General features: G+C 34.9%; 1 non-coding gene across 1 annotated transcript; it reads left to right on the top strand.

The window, feature by feature from the left end:
• The first annotated feature begins 2,581 nt into the window (after positions 1-2,581).
• Positions 2,582-2,665, top strand: Trnal-uaa (transfer RNA leucine (anticodon UAA)). The gene has a single exon. It is a non-coding gene; the product is annotated as a tRNA-Leu (tRNA).
• The last annotated feature ends 6,872 nt before the right edge of the window (positions 2,666-9,537 follow it).

Here is a 9,537-nt window from a genome sequence, read left to right as displayed (position 1 = left end):
TCGAAAAAGCGTAAATGAAAAGAGGTTTTTGCGTACGTTCTTAATGAGTGTTGATAGTTGACTGACTGTTGCACCCCGCTCTTTCATCCCGTTAACAAATATTTCCGTTGGGTGCTTTGGGTAAAAGAGAGGGCGGAGATTAACATTCTTGGAAGCTTTCACTGCGTAATGGAATTATTTTATGGTTGTTACAGAGGTGGCGCGGAAATTTGTTGTTGGTGAAATAGAATTTATTTTGGGTGGAGAATACAGTTCTCCAACAATCTGAATAGCCACTAAAAAAGAACCCACTAGACGATGGATTAGATAAGTTTTGGCTTGAAGACTTGAAGTAGAAGCTGATGGATTGGAAAGCCTTTGCCTTGAAGTAGGAGTTGATGGATTCTGGACATTTGTATACTCAAGCGAAGTAAAAGCTTGTCTGCTTGTGAAAGGGGTTTGATATATGCTAGTAGGCTGTTGAATAAAGATAAATAATCTTCAATTTGCCGAGACTGCATTGCTCTATTTCTCACCATGTCAAGTTTTTTCTTTTCCAGCTGAATCAAAGTGACCCTGCACTGTTGCCTAAAATTCAGTTGATGATCCAGTTTTTGTCTAAAATGTGTCGATTGTGATATTGAAAATCTTTCTAATTCCACAACGGTTTTCTTTGGAAGGCTTCCGCTATTGACATCGAGATTCATTTTTTGCGATAGTACCAGCGCGTGCGAGCGGAGAAATAAAACTAGTTTGATTTCGCCCCTATGCTCTTTGCTACCCGGATTGGATTGCTCGACCTTCGAATCAGGCACCAGTCTGTATACTTTCGATTCCCAGTAGTATATAGTTTGATTTCGACGCTTTGCTCTTTGCTCTTGGCTCGCACTCTTTCTAAGCTCCACTCTGAACGTACACTAAGCGGAGCACATGTTCTTCATCTTTCCTCGTTTTAACTGGCTACGCTCTGGAAAGTGTTATCAAACAGAAAATTTGACCAGAGACCTTAGTAGCCGAGACATTTCCATAAACTCTGTTCCCGAGAGAGAGAGAGATGAGGGTGGATTCGGACCCCAGACTTAAACCTTTTCGTTTTTCCATACTGATAGAATATTCCGAATAGAAATACCTAGCATAGGTACTCTTACCTTTTTGCAGTTGCGACGCGTGACTTTTTCTAAAGTGATACCAAAACCAGAAGCAAAAAATCTTATTTAAAAGAATGAAGATATGGCTAAATGTATATATAGCTTCAATAACATCATTTTGTATATCACTTGAAACTCTCGAAAAAACAGTTGATGTTTCTAGATGTTGGCAAAATTTTTGATCTTTTTTGGCAATTAATGTTAACAATTCCCTGTAATTGCCTTGAATGTCAGGGCCGTCGCCCTCAAAGTGACCACGAAACGCTAATTCTTGTTTGGCCAAAAAACATACGGTATCTATTATAAGTGAGCTAAGGATATACCTATCTATTTTTTAACAAACTCATTATGTTTAGCAATATTTGCTTTAAAAGCTTGGTTAAGCGCACTTTCGATTCTCTTTTTGCCAAACTGAATCAAATTGGGTATACATCTTACATGTAGGTAACGTAGAAATTTCATGTCTCCTTTTTAAAACTATAAAACTATTTAAATCGTGAACCTGGTCCACCCATTTTTCTGTAGAAACCAGAAGACATGGCCAACAATACAGTCTATTTTTCTTGCAACCACATAACCAAGGATTTTCACTGTACCAACTAAATTTAAAATTTCGAACTACTTTTTTGATTCCTTTTTTAAATTGTTTAAAATAGGTCTTTCATTTTCAATAATCTCATTTTTTTTCTTCAATCAGAATTACTTCTCCAGTAGTTGATCTATTACGCAGCGACACTCATCCATGGTGAACTGCACGCACACTTTTTATAGGTACTGTAACCAAATTTAAATCTGGTAACAGCCCTACTGATATACACTACACAGCGCGCTTACGCCCGTCGCTCCTTCACAATTTTCAGACACTAGCCGGTCCCGAGCCGCCCGAGCGACAGCGAGATAAACATTAATTGTAACCACAAATTAATGAGACTGGTAACAGAATATAATAAAGTGCAACTGAGTCACATAAACTCGCCAATATTTTCGTGTGTCTACGAGTAGTTGGCTATTTACTGAATTAGGTAATATTAACACATAATATAATAATATATTTCTATTGGTAAAAATATAGATAAATGGAATTATTCATCGTCATAAAATATTTATTTGCAAGATTTTTAACTGTTACGAATGGTAACAGTGGTTACGTGGATGCTTCGCCAGTGCTTTTTGAAATTATTACCTACATAATTGCATTTCTTCTATTTCACAAAACTACACAATATGATATAATATTGTGCAATAATACAATAGTAACACTTAGTGGATAATTCTCTGACTTTTGGCCAACACATATATATTATGTATACTCAAATATGAAAATTGGACAAATAAATGTATTCTTTATTAGTTGCTTGTACTCAAAAAATAAGCAAATTTAGAACTTGATTAATATTGTGTAATATTTTGAAATATTGAGATGTTATGTGAAAATTTATAATAATCTTGATATCGTCAGGTTGGCCGAGCGGTCTAAGGCGCCAGATTTAAGCTCTGGTTCCCGAGAGGGAGCGTGGGTTCGAACCCCACACCTGACAAAACTTTTTGGGATTGTTTCGATATTGATAAAATATCATGAATATATAAATAACACACTTATACTTTTTCTAATTATGTAATTTCATTTTTTAATCTCTATTTTACTTCACAAAATTGCACAATATGATATTCTGCAATATTAATAATATTCTGCAATAATATAATATAGTAACATTTACTGAATTATTTGTCGGCTTTTGACCCATAAATTTATATAAAAAGATTAAACTTAATGTACCTAAGTAATGGCCAAATACTTTACTACATATTTGTTTGCCTAACCGAGTGATATCTAACAAAGGCGGGATAAGATGGTAAAATCTGCAGTCGACTGGATTCGTATTTTGTGATTGGGCACTAGAAAGTAGGTACATATTTCAAAATCCCCTTAGCGATGTTTTTAGCTCCCTATGTGGGGCCAGGTGTCCCCTATCGTAAAAAATGTGTTTTTTTCAAAAAAAAAAAATTCTGGGTGATTCTTCGCTGTATAAAATCTGAAAAAATGTATGAACATATATTGTTATGTCCAAGAACACACCGGTTTTTTTTTTAGATTTTTTGATAAAAACTGAGTTCTTTTGAATGGCGGGGTTAGACTTGCCATTTTATCTCCAGAAATTCCTCAGAATTCGAAAAAAACCCATTTTTTTGGTGCCGCTCCCCCTCATATTTTTAGCGTTTCCTATGCATACACTGTTCTGTCTAAACACACTGATTTTTTTTAAATTTTTTCGATTAATATTGAGCACAGGAAAAGTTCTGATTTTTTCAAAAAATTTAAGTATTTTTGTTAGTTATTTAAGTAATTTTTGGCGTAATATTTAAATTTTTTACAATCATTAAATATATTTAAAATATTTAACCTCTAAAAAATTTATCCTTTCAAAAAATTGCATAACTTCGGTGATGTGACAATACTATCTATCTAGTTTTTCATGAGTTTTGTAAGTGAGGTTTTAAACTTTTTTTAGGGTCACCTTGTGTTTTCGAATGATATTTTTTGACTTGTTGTGTAGTAAATTCAACTATTTATTTACTACAATGCACTTACATAATGTGAAAACACAAGGTGGCCCTGAAAAGGTCTTTCGTCTCTCCTACAAAACTCATGAAAAAGCAGATAGAAGGTATTGTCAAATCATCGACGATAAGCAATATTTTTCAATTCAAAGAGGACCCCTCTCTCTTTTCGTGGTATTTTAAAACTTTTGACCATAGCTCTGAATATGGCCTTGTAAACCGAAATTGTTCAGCCAGGAAATTAACCTACACTTCAATAATACATACATATACATAATCGGAAGCCTCTTATACCCGTAGGTGTCGAGGTGTACAAGCTCTCTTAAATTTAATCTACAAATTTACGCCACTCTTTTCTGTCTCTAGCTAGTTCCTTTGCCTCGCTCCATGTCTTCCCTCTTTCTTCGAGAATCTCGTTTATGCTTTTGTTCTATGTTTTTCTTGGTCGTCCTCTACGGTTTTTCTCTATTTTTCTCGCTTACCATATCTTCTTCACCTGTCTAGTTTCGTTCATTCTGATCATGTGTCCCCACCATTCCATTTTCTTTCTTCTGCTTTAACCTTTAGTTATTTCGTTCCTAGTTTTTGTCTAATGTCTTCGTTTCTTCTTTTGTCTGTTCTTCTAACACCCAGCACTTTCCTCGAGTATTTCATTTCATTTGCTTGCAGTCAATTTATTTGTCTTTCGTCAAGTACCCAGTTTTCTGTCCCACAGTTTTATACAGGTTGATACAATGTTTGGTATACGATCATTTTAGTTTTTGTTGTTATTTCTCTTCTGTTCAAGAAGTTTTTGTACAGTGCATGATAAATTATAGTTATTGAGTTTATTATGGCACCAATCTCGTCTTCTTGTGTCCCTTTATTAGTCACACTTATCCCTAAGTAATTGAATACTTCTATCTGTTCGATTACATTCTTCTATTACATACTTTTATCCTTCAATGTTAATGTTTATTTTTGTGTTGTTTTTTGTTACTACCATCACTTTAGTTTTCTTGGTGTCTACTCTTAAGTTGTATGATTTTAATGCTTCCGTCCACATTGTCATGTTCTTTTGGAGGTATTTTTCTGTTTTTGCTATATTCACTTCAAAAATACAATTTATTTTCTTTTCCTAGTCCTTCAGTTGTCAGAAGTGTGTACAATAAATATCAGTCATTTTAATTTATAAAAAATATACTGCTCCTCTTCCAACTTTAAATAAAGTAATGAATTTGATGATTCCATTTAAACGTATTTTTAAACTTATACGATAAATTCTCTTTTAATATTTTCCAAATAATTTTTCAGTATGTTTTAAATCGACAATATACAAAGTCAATAAAAAAAATGAAAAATATATAAATACAATGCAACACAATTAAATAGTTCCAATGTAGCAGAAATACAACAAAGTGCCAATACGTTGATTGTATATTTTTCGATTGACTCAACATATCAATATCTTCCTTCGTACATAACTTTTATCTAAGAGAAGCGGAAATAATGAGGTGCTAAAATTGAGCTTTTCCGTATGCCATTATTTCCGCAACATTGACCTTTACGTACATGACTTTCGTTATCAAACCAATGTCTCTCCTCTATTCTCTAAAGAAATTCACGGGTGACAGACCCTCAAATGATTAATCATGTAGAGTAGACAAAGTCGGTCACGCATATTCCTTGTTGCCAAATTGTTAGCCGACGTATCTCATTAGAACAGTAGCGTAGAAAATAGGCTCTATCTATTTCCTTTTGATAGAAATTATAACAGATATTAATTATTTTTCTCGTAGGATTAGAATTTCTAAAATATCTATTTTGTATCTCTATTATGTAGGATATTCAAGTTACCAATAAATTTTCCGCTATCCATGGCCGCAGTTCTCCAATTCTTGCCGCTTCTAGCCAACTTTTTCCGTGGTTTTTTACTTTCTTCGCTTATTTACTTTCCCTCTTAGGAGGGAGTCTTTTACATACGTTTCGTCAGCCATTCACACAAGATATAATAAAAATTTAAGTATCTTGTTCTTACGATCTGACTAATTTCTGATATCTGGTACAGCTCTCTGATCTATGCATTTTCTCCAACATGTCCATCGTTTTTTGCTCCCCCGAATATCTTCCTTAGAACACTCCGCTCCCAGAAGTTCAGAATATATTGTCTTGATATTTTGCTACTCGGGGATACTTTTTGTTTTAAGTAGTTTTTGTAGAGCCCTGACAGTCGTTCTTTCTCTCGAAATTCATTTCTTAATTTCTTGGCTTTCTTTCCCTTTACTCCCCATTTCCTGTCGCATTTCCATATATTTTGGTTTTTCCTCATCCGCAATCAGCCGCCTTTAGCTTTAATTTCAGAGTTTGAAAATCCTCAGCAATTCCCTTCCAATTCTTGCCTTTAATACTACATTAATCGCTAAGGCCAGCTCCTGGCCTCTGTTGTCGTAAATCACACCTTTCATCCGTATTTTATTCTCTCGCTCCATATTGCCTTCAACAATACATTGAAGACTACTGTGAACAGGGGATTTCCCTGCTATCCTTTTTAACTTTAAATTTTCCTATTGGACTTTCTTCTATCAGCTACTTCATTGTTGATCTTCATTAAGGTCATTTTTACTAGACTGATCATCTTTTCCGGAATTCCAAGTACTCTTAGGGCCTGGCACAGACGCCTTCTTATCCCAGAATCGTAAGATTGTTTGAAATTTATAAAGAGAGCCTAGGTCAAATGTCTCATCTTAAGTACAATCCGACAAGCCAGAGGTGGAGCGTGACCTTGAGCGAAAATACACAGTGACAGATGCAGAATACGAGAAGGTCAGCCGCCAGTTCTCGCTTGTCGCATTGTACCATCCTTGGATTATAAGCTCTGATTCGAGACCTGGCATAGTGACGGAATAGTGATATTCGCGGTCGGACGGACAGACAGCCTAGGTCAAATTTCTCACCTTTAGTACCATCCTTGGATATATAATAAGTAGTGGGGTTCCTACGGTCTCCTCCGCATCCCACATTTCGCTCGCCATCGTTTTCTATCCACCCATTCGTTTTCGTCAATAGCTCTATCTGCCATAGACTGTTCTATGCCTTTCTTCCATGTTTCTGTAGGCCTTCCTCTTCTTCTTCTATTTATGGGTATGTAATTTAATGCTCTTTTTGGCCATCTTTCTTCTGGCATCCTCATAACATTACAATACCATAGCAATTTCTTTGTTTCTATATGGTCAACCGTGGAGTATAAACTCTTTGTCCGTCGTCTTATTTCCTCATTTGGTACGTGTTCTAATCTAGATACTCTGCATGCTCTACGTAAGTAATCCATTTCCGCTACTTCTATATTTTTTCTTTCCTTTCCTGTGAGTTGCCAACACTCTGCTCCATAAGTTATAATAGGTTCTACAATTGTTTTGTAGATTGTTAACTTTGTGTTCAGCTTCACCTTGTTAGACGATAGTAGACCATTTAAAATACGAGTTGCTTTCCTTCCTTGCTGTATTCTATGCTGTATGTCTCTTTTTGTAGTTCCTTCTTCTGATATTATGCTTCCTAAATATCTATATTCCTTAAATTTCCTTGTATTTCTTAACTCTAATTCCGGATCTTCGGTTTCCTCTCCTATTCTCAAATATTCCGTTTTCTCCATGTTCATACATAGGCCCCATTTTTCATATTCGATCTGTAACTTCCTTAACATAGAATCCATATCATTTTCATCGTTGGCAAGAATTACTTGGTCATCAGCAAAAAATAAAGTTGTTAAGCAGTTTTTTTAATCATCCCAGCAACTGTTTTCCTCCATTGCTCCAGAGCTTTTGGGATGTATATTTTAAATAGTGTTGGTGATAAGCCAACTTAAAACTTGTCTTAAACCTTTTGTAACAGGGAATGGTTTCGACATAAATTTTCCCTGCTTAATACAGCTTTTCGGATTTTGATACATATTTTGAAGTGCTCGCACATATGCCTCGTTTATGCCTATCGTGGTCAAAATTTCAAAGAGTTTCTTTAAAGGGACCGTGTCGTAGGCTTTTTCCAGATCAATAAATGTTAGGTGAGTAGACAGATTCTTTGCTCTTCTTTTCTCTATTATTTGTTACATCACGAATATGTTATCTGCGCACGATCTACCGGCGCGAAAACCACTTTGTTCTTCCATGTCCTGAATTTCTAATTCCACCCTTTTCTTTATACTTTCATACAACCTCCCCATTGCACTGGTTATACTTATACCTCTGTAGTTTTTGCACAAAGTTTTGTCTCCTTTTTTGTAAATCGAGCTAATGTATGCACAGTTCCAGTCTTCTGGTATTTTTTCTCCCTGCAACATGCATTTGTTGAAGAATTCCGTCTTTATTTCATGCAGTATATCTGGTCCATATTTTATCAGTTCGATGGGGATATTTCCAGGTCCTGATGCTTTCCCATTTTTTGATTCTAATAAGGCTTCTTTTATTTCTTCTGTAGTTATTCTTCTAACTTGTTCATTTACATTCGTCTGCATGTCCATTTCATTTACCTCAAATTCGGGTCTAGTTTCCTTCAGTACCATCTTATAGTAATTTTCCCATTCTTTGGTACTTATTAAATTTAAATTACTCTGCCCTTTATTGTCTTTTCTGATATTTTTTATCGTTTTCCATGCTTCAGCTACTTTGGATCCGCCTATGTATCTTTCCACCTCTTCGCACTTTCTTTCCCATGTGTCATTTTTACTCCTTATTACTTCTCTTTTCACTTCTCTGTTCAGTTGTGCGTATACTCTTTGATCTTGTAAGTCCTGTGTCTGTAGCCATTTTTGGTACGCTGTCTTTTTGTTGTCTACTAAACCTTTTAGCTTCTCTGACCACCATCCTTGGATTATAAGCTTTAATTTGACACCTCATTTATGACTCTACCTGGTATAGTGACGAAGGAGTTATATCCGCGTCGGACGGACAGACAGCCTAGGTCAAATTTAAAACCTTTAGTATCATCCTTGGATTAAAAGCTTTCATTTGACACCTCATTTGTCATTCTACCTGGTATAATGACGGTGGAGTTGAGTTTACAGACAGAAGGACGGACGGACAGACGGACGTAGATAATTCAACGTTTTCACATTTTTTTCAAAATTGGTGAAAATAATAACATAAAAAACTTTACTTAATTGGTGTTACAAAACTATTTTTTAAATGCAACTTTATGTAATGCGATAGCGTGAAAATATAGAAAATATGGCAACGGTTTTACATGTCAAGCTCGGATCCAATGCCAAAATACACACCTAAATATGAGGATGCACTAATACACAAGCTGTCCAAGGAGGTTTAGCTTAAACTACTGCTTGGATGTACTGGTCTGAATTATTTTCAACACGGATATTTAATACAACAACGACACAGACACCCAATGAAACAATCTCGCATACCGCTCACCAGGTCGACAAATAATTCTTAAGTATCGATCAGAAATATTTATATTATGTGTTTTTCTGTTTTTCAAATTTTGTTAACTGTTATTTTTAATTGTTTCTGTTAAAACAAACACATGTTAAATAATCAAACCGTCTCTGTTTTTATAAATATGAGGCAAATTCAAAAACTAAATTGTTCAGAAAATGTAAGATTGTAAGATTATTTTAATGTATACATACCCTTGTACCTTGTTCTTCCTACATGGCATCTCAAACTTAACATAAGGAAAACATTTGTTTTCTTCCAGCTGGTATTAATTAAAATAAAAAAAAAGAAACAATGCAAGGAGTTAGACAAGGAGGCAGTTTAAGGTCAATACGTTTTATAGATGTAATAGATGAGACGATGAGAGAGTAAAAGAATGTAAGAAAACTTCTAAAAAATACTGTATAGGATGAAATAGAATGCAAATG

Source organism: Diabrotica virgifera, chromosome 4, assembly GCF_917563875.1.
Source record: "Diabrotica virgifera virgifera chromosome 4, PGI_DIABVI_V3a".
NCBI classification, from domain to species: domain Eukaryota; kingdom Metazoa; phylum Arthropoda; class Insecta; order Coleoptera; family Chrysomelidae; genus Diabrotica; species Diabrotica virgifera.
The sequence above is the reverse complement of the archived record's forward strand: the minus strand, read 5'-3'. Positions and strand labels throughout refer to the sequence as shown.